This window comes from Rattus norvegicus, chromosome 6, assembly GCF_021556685.1.
Source record: "Rattus norvegicus strain SHRSP/BbbUtx chromosome 6, alternate assembly SHRSP_T2T, whole genome shotgun sequence".
Taxonomy (NCBI): Eukaryota; Metazoa; Chordata; class Mammalia; order Rodentia; family Muridae; genus Rattus; species Rattus norvegicus.
In genome coordinates, this window is record NC_141539.1 from 103,855,720 (window position 1) to 103,868,095 (window position 12,376).

The window sequence follows — 12,376 nt, forward strand, 5'->3', positions numbered from 1 at the left end:
AGATTTATGAAAAAATGTTTCCTGAACAGGATCATGGGTAAGTGGTGATCATGAAATAAACATGCTGTATGAAGGATTCATAGCATGCTAGAGCCATGGGCAGATGAGAAATTGTCCTTCAGAGCCAGGTATGGTAGCACATTTCTGTGATCCCAGCACTCTGGAGGCTGAAGTAACACATTGCTGAAAGTTTGAGGCCAACCTGAAGTCCAAAGTAAGATCCTATTGAAAAAATAAATTTATCCACATGAAAATGGCACTCAATATAAAAAAAATGCAACAGCTATCCAAGATGAGATATCAGTGCACCTGCTTGGGCCTATATAGAGTCTCCTTTTTCCTAAAAACTACCAGTTAGATGTAATCCCTGTTCCCAGAGCCTGCTTTATTACACATTCTAGCTTAGCATGACCGTAAGCTCTGCTTCTGTATATATCCTGATGCCTTTCTTATGTATTGCAAATACATCCATACCAAGACTCCAAAGCCAGTTATGGCTCTCATCATAGGATCAGACACCATGTTTATTCTGAAGAACCAAAATACTCTTTGAATCCTGCCCAAACCAAGCACTTGAATCTAGAACTTAAAGACCTGAGTGAAGTGAATTCACCAAGGTAGCAGCCCCTCTCTTTACCCATATGTTCAGCCAGCATCCTTTGCATCCTTCATCCCCACTTGCAGAAAGAAGGTACCAACATAGGTCTGTATCTCCAGCACATGAGCAGAACACTGAAGTATGATGGGATGCCGAGAACCTCCTAAACACTGAGAGCAAGGACAGAAGGGGATGGCACGTGTTTATTTATGTACTCATTTGTCCAACAGTTTACTGAGTGCTTGCTTAATATGTGTCCAGAATACAGCAGAGGAAGATACAAAGGTAAAACAATCAGGCCGGATACCTGGTCCTCAGTTGTTTCTAAGCACTGTTGCCCTATTGGAAGCTTTGGAGGTTTTTGTTTGTTTCTCGGCTTTACTTCGGTGGGGGTGGGAAGTTGTTGTTTGCTTTTTTGTTTTTTTGTTCTTTAAGTAGGCTCTTACAGGCTAACCTCAAATTTACTGTGTATCCTAGGCTTGTTTAAACTCGTTGAAATCCTCCTGCCTCTGCCTCATAAGTACTGAAATTACAGGTGTGAGCCACCATGCACAACTTGAAGTTTTTTCTTCAAATGGCTCAAAATGCTTTGGAAGTCTCTAAAAACCAGGGCATAGGGCAGCTGAATGATACATTAACAACTGAATGATAAAAGTATTTTCAATTTTTATTATTTTTTTTCAGCCCCATCATCATCATCGTGACTTTTCACTTCTAAAAAAGCTCCATTACTTCATGAGCCTCTGAACTCCCAGCTGCCCCTGTCTGAGCTTCTCAGGAATGCTGGCAGCAGCCATCTCATGGGCTGGTTGGTCTTTCAGCTGCTCCTGCCCAATGCCCTTCTTACTTCAGAGCTATGTCAAGCACATTGTGATGCAGGAGCAGTGGCACAATGCTAGGCAGCCCTTCACCAGATGCTTAGCTGCCTGTTGAGCACACAGAAACACCTCTGTTAAGGAAATGTGAAAGGAGAAGCAGAAGCGTGCCCTTTGGAAATAGCTCTCCTGTCTGACATCCAGGAGGTTTCCAGAGATCTGTCTCAGCAGATTCTATGTAAGTCTGTGTCAGTTACAGCAACCCAGATATGAGCCTGAAGAAGAGGGGAAGGGATAGTTTGATTGGTACTGGTTATCTGTGGCTAGAGTGTCTCTCTTTCCATCTTCCTCTTTCCCCTGGTTTCATATCTTTGTGCCTCAACTAGAAAAGTTAAGAGCTTAGAGACTAGTTGGTACCTGAACTTCTTTTACATAAAACTAATTTCACTGGGCCTCTGGAGATAGTTCAGTGGATAGAGTAGGTCCTGCATTCAATCCCCAGAACCTACATCTAAAGTTAGGTGCAACAGCGCCTGACTAGCATCCTAGCACTGGGAAGGTGGAGATGAGTGGAACCCGAGGGCTCACTGGCCAGCAACCTTACCTGCTTGGCAAGTCTGTGCTGAAGAGAAACCTTGTACCTGACCCAAAAGTGGATGGCATCTAAAGAACGACACCCAAAATTGTCCTCTGATCTACACTGGCATGCCCACACACACCCACACACAATGTGTACACGTACACATACACTTGTATACACAGGAACACATACCCTTCATTGAGAGTTTAAATTTGAAATGAAAGCAAGCTTTCTGGGTTTTTATATCACTATTCCAACTGTATCCCATTGGTGACTGAGAATAGAATAGAAATGAGCTCATTAGCAGACTCACTTGTAATTATCAAGTGGGAGGGGAGACCCTAATACAGGGTCCAGTGCTCAAAGCTGAAAAGCTGAGAGGAAGAGCACCATCAAGAAAAGGAGAGGAGGCTATCACAATCACAACTTCTCGGAGCTGCAACTGAAATTGCAAACCAGAACTGTGATAGACCTGGCTTTAGAAGATGCCTGGTAATGCATTAAAAATGACAGAGGGCAAGTTTTCTGATGCATACACATAGTCTCAGCTACTCAGGCAGCTGCAGTGGGAGGGTCAAGAGTTCATCAGGTATCGTCATCAAGAGAAGTTTTAATGAGTGATAGGCAAAGGCTATTTAAGAGCGGATATGTAATTAAATGCAAGTAAAGTATAGCACAATACATGAAAAAGACCACATAAGAATATGGGATCTATAGAATTCTTTCAACTTTGCTATGTTTGAAAATTACTTTTTTTTTTTTTTTGGTTCTTTTTTTCGGAGCTGGGGACCGAACCCAGGGCCTTGCGCTTCCTAGGTAAGCGCTCTACCACTGAGCTAAATCCCCAGCCCCTGAAAATTACTTTTAAATATTATACGGAAAAGATTGCATCGGGAATGGTAGACAGTATTTATAGACAACATTAAGTATATTTGGGAAACTTTTTGTATTAGCTAGAAAACCCAACCAAACCTTCCAAACTGGTCCCTAAGCCTCTCACCTCTTCCCTGTTCCATTAACCCTTCCAAAAGACTCAGACAGTAGCATCAGCACAGCACAGGGATGCCTCTATTCCTACTGTCCTTCTGGGCCGTGGCCATCCTTGAGAGCAAGTCCCCATATGACAAAGCTCATCCCGGCTGTGCCGACACACACTGTGGCCCTTTGGACTTCTCGTCCCAGTGACATGACTGGCAGTGGTTTCTGACCTGTAATTGGACATAATATAGGACTCTCTGAAAATTTCAGTGCAACTCTGTAGACCAGCCTGATGAGCAGAGCTGCAGAAGGTTTGGGCCTCCATCCACTGGAACTGGAAAACAAACACGTGAGAGGGAGGCACTGGGAAGAAAAGGGCAGTCTAGAGAGGATCTGCTGGTGACAGAGGAATTAGAGACTGGATGCCTGTACAGGGCTGCAGGACTGCAGAAGGCCTGGCCTGCAATATGGCTAAGCTTCCTACCTGCTTTATGCAGTGCTCAGGCATTAGGTAGGCCTAGCAACGTTCATAAACTGTTAGAAAAATATAAATTATAATTGAGAAAATTCTGCTATGCTTTGGTTTTGGTTGGAGTTAAAAGTTTTTTTGAGACAGTTTCATGTAACCCTGGCTGACCTTAAACTTGTTATGTGGTTGAGGAAAATATTTTATTTCTGATTCTCCACCCTCCAAGAGCTGGGTTACAGTCACACAGAATATACACAACCCTAGGAGAACAAGTTAGAACAGATGAGTCTGCACATCCGTGCAGTGTCCACAGTGACCTCTAGTTACCTGCTCTGCTCCTCTGTTTTAATTACACACTACTGAGCACAAAGGTATTAGAATTATATACATTAACCAGTGATTAACATGCCTAAACTCTAATCTTAATGCTTTATTTTTGTTTTGTTGTTATATTTTTGTTTTATTGAAACCTATAATGTCAATAAAATGATACTTTTGAGCTCTAACAAATAATTTATTTAAATAGGTCTATTTTGTTGCTAAAATACTTATGGAATATACAAATGACTATCCCATTATCATAATGTTGCAGGTTTTACTGGTCTCTGTGTTCTAGACTATCAAGAGAAAGACTGTGGTCACTGCAACCCTTTGGCAAGCAATGACCACAGATGATGACCACAGACACAGAGGCGTGACTCATATTTCATTTACCATTATTAAAGTATATCCATAGATAATGGTGACTTTTTTCTAAATTAAATTATAGTGGTTGTGACAAGACTGTAAATATACTAAGTCATTGCATTTGTAACCTTTAAATAAGCCATTTTTAAAACTAATGCAAGCAGGGCACAGGGGTATGTCTGCAATCCCAACCTCAGGAACCCAAGGTAGAAGGAAAACTTGGTCAGGAGATTACCAATGTAGAAACCATCTCTCAAGAATGATAACAAAATAATCTAGAGATAAAACTATTATGAAAACAAAACCATAATTAGTATTTAATCCCACACAATTTAGACCTTTTCTGGAGAATTTTTCGGTTGTTTTGTAACAAAGTCTCACGGTAGCCCAGGCTGGCCATGTACTCATGCTCCCTCTGCATCCTTCTCAGTAGTGCACCACCACATCCAATGGCAAAACTAAAAATTGTTTCAAACCACCAAAATTAATAACACATGACAAAGGCTATGGCTAAAAGGCTGGGCTTCTCTTTCAAGGTAACCCCACCACAAGGCAAAAGGACAGAGTACAAGAAACGTATGGGAGTAGAACCCTGAACCATCTGATTGTCTTTATGAGAAAATCAATTTAAGCACTAGGCATCATTATATTGGGCATACCTTACAAGAGATTATGATGCTCCAAACAGCTCTGCACTGAGATTAGTAACTACTACTTTTTAATATTTAACATTATGGAGAAATTTTCATTATCATATGTAACTAAGTAAAGACCTTTGCCATTTGTAAAGCTGAAAGCCAAACTCTTACTGCATCTCCAGGTCCTGAGAGTGTCCCTAGTAAATAGTGTGCACTGGTATCGAGGAGGGGTCCAGACTGCCTTCACAGGCCATATCGCTGTAATCCCATTATCTTGTTGAAGAGGTTGAAGAATACAGGTGAAGATAATATATCATAGTTCACAATAAAACTAGTCAAAATTCTAGCTAGAGAAATGGCTCTGTAGTTAGAGCTCTTGTTGCTCTTGCAGGGGACCTTGGTTTGGTTGCCAGGACTCATGTGGTGGCTCGCAACTCCAGAGGATCCAGTGCCCTCTTCTGACCTTTATAGGCATAAGGCATGCACCTGGTGTATATATGTGTGTATAGGCAAAACACTCATATATATAAATCTAATTTTTAGTGGTATTAAAAATAATACTAGAGATGTTTGAAAAAGCATAGGGAATCATTTATCTAAAATTTATGCAATGCGTGTGTGTGTGTGTGTGTGTGTTTGTGTATGTGTCTCTGTATATTAATTGGAGTCATACCACATAGGATGCTCTTCCAGAAGATCCACAGACTAACAAAAATCTAGTACTGGGCATGATAATCTGTGTACCAGTTGAGGGTCTAGGTGTCCAAGATTCTCCTAAAATAATAAAGACTCTTGCTATTGCCCTTGGTTGCCGCCCAGAAGTTGAAGGAGAGTCCCTGTTGCTGAAGACACCAAGTACTTTGGATACAGAACTTGGAAGACTCCAACTGGACCTGATCCAAAAGCCTACCCTGAAGGCTAGCTCTCATAATTCCAGAGGTGCTATACATGCATGCTTTCAAGAGAGGATAAGATCAATAGTATTACCACTGTGATGCCTATGAGCCATAATGACCAGCATGGCAAGATATCACTAAAGGTACAATAGTGGCACTAATATCTTGGCAGTAATCAACAACTATCTAACAGGAATTTAAGGCCTTGTCAATAGAAAGGAAATCATGGCTGGTATTGTAAATGTATCAAGCTACTCATGATTAGTAAGTCATGGATCTGCAAAAAGAACCTACTACTGCCACTTTCCTAAATGAGTATGTCTTTGTTGCATTTAAATGCTTCTCCTTATCGCCACAGATCAGTGTACCTCTCACCCCACATCCACAAAGTTTCTTTTTTAGCAGAATGGAGACCATTACAGAACACCACAACTAGACTAAATGGAGAAAACAACCGGCTATGGGGTGCCCATTCCCACCTCAGTCCATGCATCTAAAACACAGTCTTTACACCTAGTATTCAGGGAACATCTTGAAAGAGGGAGTAGAAAGATGATAAGAACCAAAAGACCAGGAAATCTGCTGAGATTGTATCTTCTGGATATGACAAGGAAACTACACCCACGAAGTCTCAACAGCAGAGCTCTTTCTAAACAAGACCAGAACAATGACAACACTAGTTAACATGCCAATATGTTGGTGAGAAATCTCATGGAGCCCCGCCCCTAGATAACAATTAATGACTGCTGAGAGAGGGAGGGTAGTGGTCCCCAGGGATGACCTCCTACTTGCTTATCCAATACCATGTGGTCAGCCCTAAAATTATGTACATACAAGCAACATTTACATGGGCTCAACAAGCTGCATATTTATTCATATATTTGTATTTCATATTCATGTGACAATAATAACTAAAGAAAAGGGTCATTAATTTGTGAGAAAGTGAGAAGACATGGGAGGGATTGGAGGGAGGAGGAGAATATCATGTAATTACATTTTAATGATAAAATTTTTAAAATTCACTCAAAATTCAATATAATAAAGTATTTTCAGCACAAACATTCACACAAAAATAATAATTAACAATGACAGAAAAAATGCTTCACTTCAAAGATGGTAAAAGAGGCTGGCACATTTGCTATTCTTTCGCTGACCTCACTTTGGTTTTTTAAAGACTCAAGAGAGATGAAGAGAGGCAAGACTCACTCATGGCTGCCTCCCAGTCTCTCTTTCCTTTCTCTTCTCTCTGTGTCCTGAATTCCTAGATAAGCCTGTTCCTCTGGGATATCATCTATCAAGTGGGGTTGTCTTAAAATTGTGCATGTGTGTGTGTGCGTGTGTGTGTGTGTGCGTGTGTGTGTGTGTGTGCGTGTGTGTGTGTGTGTGTGTGTGTGTGTGTGTGTGTGATATGCGCATGGATGTATGGCTGCCTAAGCACATGAATGTGCTGATGTTAGAGAAGTCAGGTGTCTTCCTGCCTATCTCTCTACCTTGTCCCTTTAAGACAGAGCTTCTCACTGAAGCAGAAGTTGCCATTTTGGCTAAGCTGGCTAGCCAGCAATCTCTGGAAATCTCCCTGTCTTTGACTCCCAACACTGGGTCTATAAGTATGTACCACTATGGCCAGCTTTTGCGCAGTTGCTAGATGGTACAGCAAGCACACATCCATCGAGCCATCTACACAGCCTTACACAGCCTCTTCTTAAATTAAGGGCACCATAGAGGCCACAGTGACTGCACTAGGGAAGGACATTCCTGGTCCTAGTGGCAATGCAGCATCTATTAATAGCAAGTATACACAATATAAGACATACCTCTAACAAGTGATGTTTCCAATTTCTTGGGGTGATTTTGTTTCAGAAATGTGTATTTTATCATCCAGCTCTAAATAAGCAAAAGCTGAGTGCTTCATTTCAAGTCTAAGATATCATAAAATACTATAAGCCACAAAAAGAAAAAGAAAAAAATAGTACTTATACAGCACAATACTTACTTTGAATTTCCCCCACTGAGTATTTATTCATTGCTTTTCTGTGCTATCAACTTCACATTTAAAATGTTTTATTTATTTAATGCATGATACACAAACACACACACACACACACACACACACACACACTCAACATGGTGTATACACAGGGATAAGAAGAAAACTTTTGGGTATCAATTCTCTTGTCCACCAAAAGGAATCAACTCAGGTGGTCAACATCTTTACCAGCTAAGCCACCTCAATTACACTGAGACCTTCAAAGTCTCTGTTAAGTCTGCTTCTTTTCTACTCTGCTTTCTTTCTTTCTTTTTTTTCCCATCTTCATTAAATTGGGTATTTCTTATTTACATTTCAAATGTTAATCCCTTTCCCAGTTTCCAGGCCAACATCCCCCTAACTTCTCCTCTACCCTTCCACATGGGTATTCCCCTTCCAATCTTCCCCCCATTACCGCCCTCCCCCCAAGAATCACGTTCACTGGGGGTCCAGCCAAGGCAGGACCAAGGGCTTCCCCTTCCACTGGTGCTCTTACTAGGATATTCATTGCTACCTATGTAGTTGGAGCCCAGGGTCAGTCCATGTATAGTCTGTGGGTAGTGGCTTAGTCCCTGGAAGCTTTGGTTGCTTGGCATTGTTGTCCATATGGGGTCTCAAGCCCCCTCAGCTCTTTCAGTCCTTTCTCTGATTCCTTCAACGGGGTCCCATTCTCAATTCAGTGGTTTGCTGCTGGCATTCGCCTATGTATTTGCCATATTCTGGCTGTGTCTCTGAGGAGAGATCTACATACGGTTCCTGTCAGCTTGTACTTCTTTGCTTCATCCATCTTATCTAGTTTGGTGGCTGTATATGTATGGGCCACATGTGGGGCAGGCTCTGAATGGGCATTCCTTCCGTCTCTATTCTAAATTTTGCCTCCCTATCCCCTCCTAAGGGTATTCTTGTTCCCCTTTTAAAGAAGGAGTGAAGCATCCACATTTTGGTCATCCTTCTTGAGTTCCATGTGTTCTGGGCATCTAGGGTAATTCGACTCACTTACCAATGAGTGCATACCATGTGTGTTTTTCTGTGATTGGGTTACCTCACTCAGGATGATATTTTCCAGTTCCATTCATTTGCCTATGAATTTCATAAAGTCATTGTGTTTGATAGCTGAGTAGTATTCCATTGTGTAGATGTACCACATTTTCCATTTCTCTGTTGAAGGGCATCTGGATTCTTTCCAGCTTCTGGCTATTATAAATAAGGCTGCTATGAACATAGTGGAGCACGTGTCTTTGTTATATGTTGGGGCATCTTTTGGGTATATGCCCAAGGGAGGTATACCTGGGTCCTCAGGTAGTGCAATGTCCAGTTTTCTGAGAAACCTCCAGACTTATTTCCAGAATGGTTTTACCAGTCTGTAATCCCACCAACAATGGAGGAGTGTTCCTCTTTCTCCACATCCTCACCAGCATTTGCTGTCACCTGAGTTTTGATCTTAGCCATTCTCACTGGTGTGAGGTGAAATCTCAGGGTTGTTTTGATTTGCATTTCCCTTATGACTAAAGATGTTGAACATTTCTTTAGGTGTTTCTCAGCCATTCGACATTCCTCAGCTGTGAATTCTTTGTTTACCTCTGAACCCCATTTTTAATAGGGTTATTTGTCTCCCTGCAGTCTAACTTCGTGCGTGAGTTCTTTGTATATTTTGGATATAAGCCCTTTATCGGTTGTAGGATTGGTAAAGATCTCTTCCCAATCTGTTGGTTGCCGTTTTGTCCTAACAACAGTGTCCTTTGCCTTACAGAAGCATTGTAGTTTTATGAGATCCCATTAGTCGATTCTTGATCTTAGAGCATAAACCATTGGTGTTTTGTTCAAGAAATTTTCTCCACTGCCCATGTGTTTGAGATGGTTCCCCACTTTTTCTTCTATTAGTTTGAGTGTATCTGGTTTGATGTGGAGGTCCTTGATCCACTTGGACTTAAGCTTTGTACAGGGTGATAAGAATGGATTGATCTGCATTCTTCTACATGCTGACCTCCAGTTGAACTAGCACCATTTGCTGAAAAATGCTATCTTTTTTCCATTGGATGGTCTTGGCTCCTTTGTCAAAAATCAAGGGACCATCAGTGTCATTTCTGGATCTTCAATTCTATCCACTGATCTATCTGCCTTTCTCTGTACCAAAACGATACAGTTTTTATCACTACTGCTCTGTAATACTGCTTGAGTTCAGGGATAGTGATTCCCCTGGAAGTCCTTTTATTATTGAGAATAGTTTTAGCTATCCTGGGTTTTTTTGTTATTCGAGATGAATTTGCAAATTGTTCTGTCTAACTCTGTGAAGAATTGGATTGGAATTTTGATGGGGATTGCATTGAATCTGTAGCTTGCTTTTGGTAAAATGACCATTTTTACTCTATTAATCCTGCCAATCCATAAGCATAGGAGATCTTTCCACCTTCTGGGATCTTCTTCAATTTCTTTCTTCAGAGGCTTAAAGTTCTTATCATACAGATCTTTCACTTGCTTGGTTAAAGTCACACCAATATATTTTATATTATTTGGGTCTATTATGAAGGGTGTCATTTCCCTAATTTCTTTCTCGACTTGTTTCTCTTTTGTGTAGAGGAGGACTACTGATTTATTTGAGTTAATTTTATACCCAGCCACTTTGCTAAAGGTGTTTATCAGGTTTAGTAGTTCTCTGGTGGAACTTTTGGGATCACTTAAATATACTATCATATCTGCAAATGGTGATATTTTGACTTCTTCCTTTCCGATCTGTATCCCTTTGATCTCCTTTTGTTGTCTGATTGCTCTGGTTAGGACTTGGAGAACTATGTTGAATAAGCAGGGAGATAGTGGGCAGCCTTGTCTAGTCCCTGATTTTAGTGAGATTGTTTCAAGTTTCTATCCATTTAGTTTAATGTTAGCTACTGGTTTGCTGTATATGGCTTTTACTATGTTTAGGTATGGGCCTTGAATCCCTCTTCTTTCCAGGACTTTTATCATGAAGGGGTGTTGAATTTTGTCAAATGCTTTCTCAGAATCTAATGAAATGATCATGTGGTTTTTATCATTCAGTTTGTTTATATAGTGGATTACATTGATGGTTTTCTGTATATCAAACCATCCCTGCATACCCAGGATAAAGCCTACTTGATCATGATGGATGATTGGGTTTTTTTTTGTTTTTTTGTTTTTGTTTTTTTTTTCTTTTTTTCAGAGCTGGGGACCGAACCCAGGGCCTTGCACTTGGATGATTGTTTTGATGTGTTCTTGGATTCGGTTTGCAAGAACTTTATTGAGTATTTTTGAGTCGATATTCATAAGGGAAATTGGTCTGATGTTCCCTTTCTTTGTTCAGTCTTTGTGTGGTTTAGGTACAAGAGCAATTGTGGCTTCATAGAAGGAATTTGGTAGCACTCCATCTGTTTCAGTCTTGTGGAATAGTTTGGATAGTATTGGTATGAGGTCTTCTATGAAGGTCTGATAGAATTCTGCACTGAACCCATCTGGCCCTGGACTCTTTTTGGTTGGGAGACTTTTAATGACTGCTTCTATTTCCTTAGGAGTTATGGGGTTGTTTAAATGGCTTATCTGTTCCTGACTTAACTTTGGTACCAGGTATTTGCCTAGGAAATTATCCATTTCCTCCAGATTTTCAAGTTTTGTTGAATATAGGCTTTTGTAGTAGGATATGATGATTTTTTTGAATTTCTTCTGATTCTGTTGTTATGTCTCCCTTTTCATTTCTGATTTTGTTAATTCAGACACACTGTGTCCTCTGGTTAGTCTGGCTAAGGGTTTATCTATCTTGTTGATTTTCTTAAAAAAACAGCTTTTGGTTCTGTTGATTCTTTGTATAGTCCTTTTTGTTTCTACTTGGTTGATTTCAGCTCTGAGTTTGATTATTTCCTGCCTTCTACTCCTCCTGGGTGTATTTGCTTCTTTTTGTTCTAGAGCTTTTAAGTGTGCTGTCAAGCCGCTGATATATGCTCTCTCCTGTTTCTTTCTGCAGGCACTCAGACCTATGAGTTTTCCTCTTAGCACAGCTTTCATTGTGTCCCATGAGTTTGGGTATGTTGTACCTTCATTTTCATTAAATTCTAAGAAGTCTTTAATTTCTTTATTTCTTCCTTGACCAGGTTATCATTGAGTAGAGCATTGTGCAACTTCCATGTATATGTGGGTCTTTCTATGTCTCTGTTTAATTTCTGTTTCCATGATCTGTCCATCGATGAGAGTGGGGTGTTGAAATCTCCTACTATTATTGTGTGAGGTGCAATGTATGCTTTGAGCTTTAGTAAGGTTTCTTTTATGTATGTAGGTGCCCCTGTATTTGAAGCATAGATATTTAGGATTGAGAGTTCATCTTGGTGGATTTTTCCTTTGATGAATATGAAGTGTCCTTCCTTATCTTTTTTGATGACTTTTGGTTGAAAATCGATTTTATTCAATATTAGAATGGCTACTCCAGCTTGCTTCTTCAGACCATTTGCTTCAAAAGTTGTTTTCCAGTCTTTTACTCTGAAGTCGTGTCTCTGAGGTGTGTTTCCTGTAGGCAGCAGAATCCTGGGTCCTCGTTGCATATCCAGTTTGTTAATCTGTGTCTTTTTATTGGAGAATTGAGTCCATTGATGTTGAGAGATATTAAAGAATAGTGATTGTTGCTTCCTCTTATATTTGTATTTTGATGTGAGATTATGTTTGTGTGCTTGTCTTCTCTTTGTTTTGTTG

The 12,376-nt window shown here is 40.4% G+C and overlaps 1 protein-coding gene and 1 long non-coding RNA gene across 60 annotated transcripts in view; one reads left to right on the forward strand and one right to left on the reverse strand.

Annotated features, from left to right (window-relative positions):
* Positions 1 to 645: 645 nt before the first annotated feature.
* LOC100909680 (uncharacterized) lies at positions 646 to 9,136 on the reverse strand. 2 transcript variants are annotated; one of them, NR_131078.1, is given in 3 exon segments: positions 646 to 768; positions 3,609 to 3,700; positions 9,061 to 9,136. It is a non-coding gene; the product is annotated as an uncharacterized LOC100909680 (long non-coding RNA).
* The window catches only part of Garin2 (golgi associated RAB2 interactor family member 2), a 45,381-nt gene continuing 33,722 nt past the window's right edge, over positions 718 to 12,376 (forward strand). For 19 of the 58 annotated variants that reach the window (XR_015622066.1, XR_015622068.1, XR_015622065.1 and 16 more), the window contains 1 exon segment: positions 1,511 to 1,651. The gene's annotated coding sequence lies outside the window, so the exon portion shown is untranslated. 58 annotated transcript variants of the gene reach the window in all.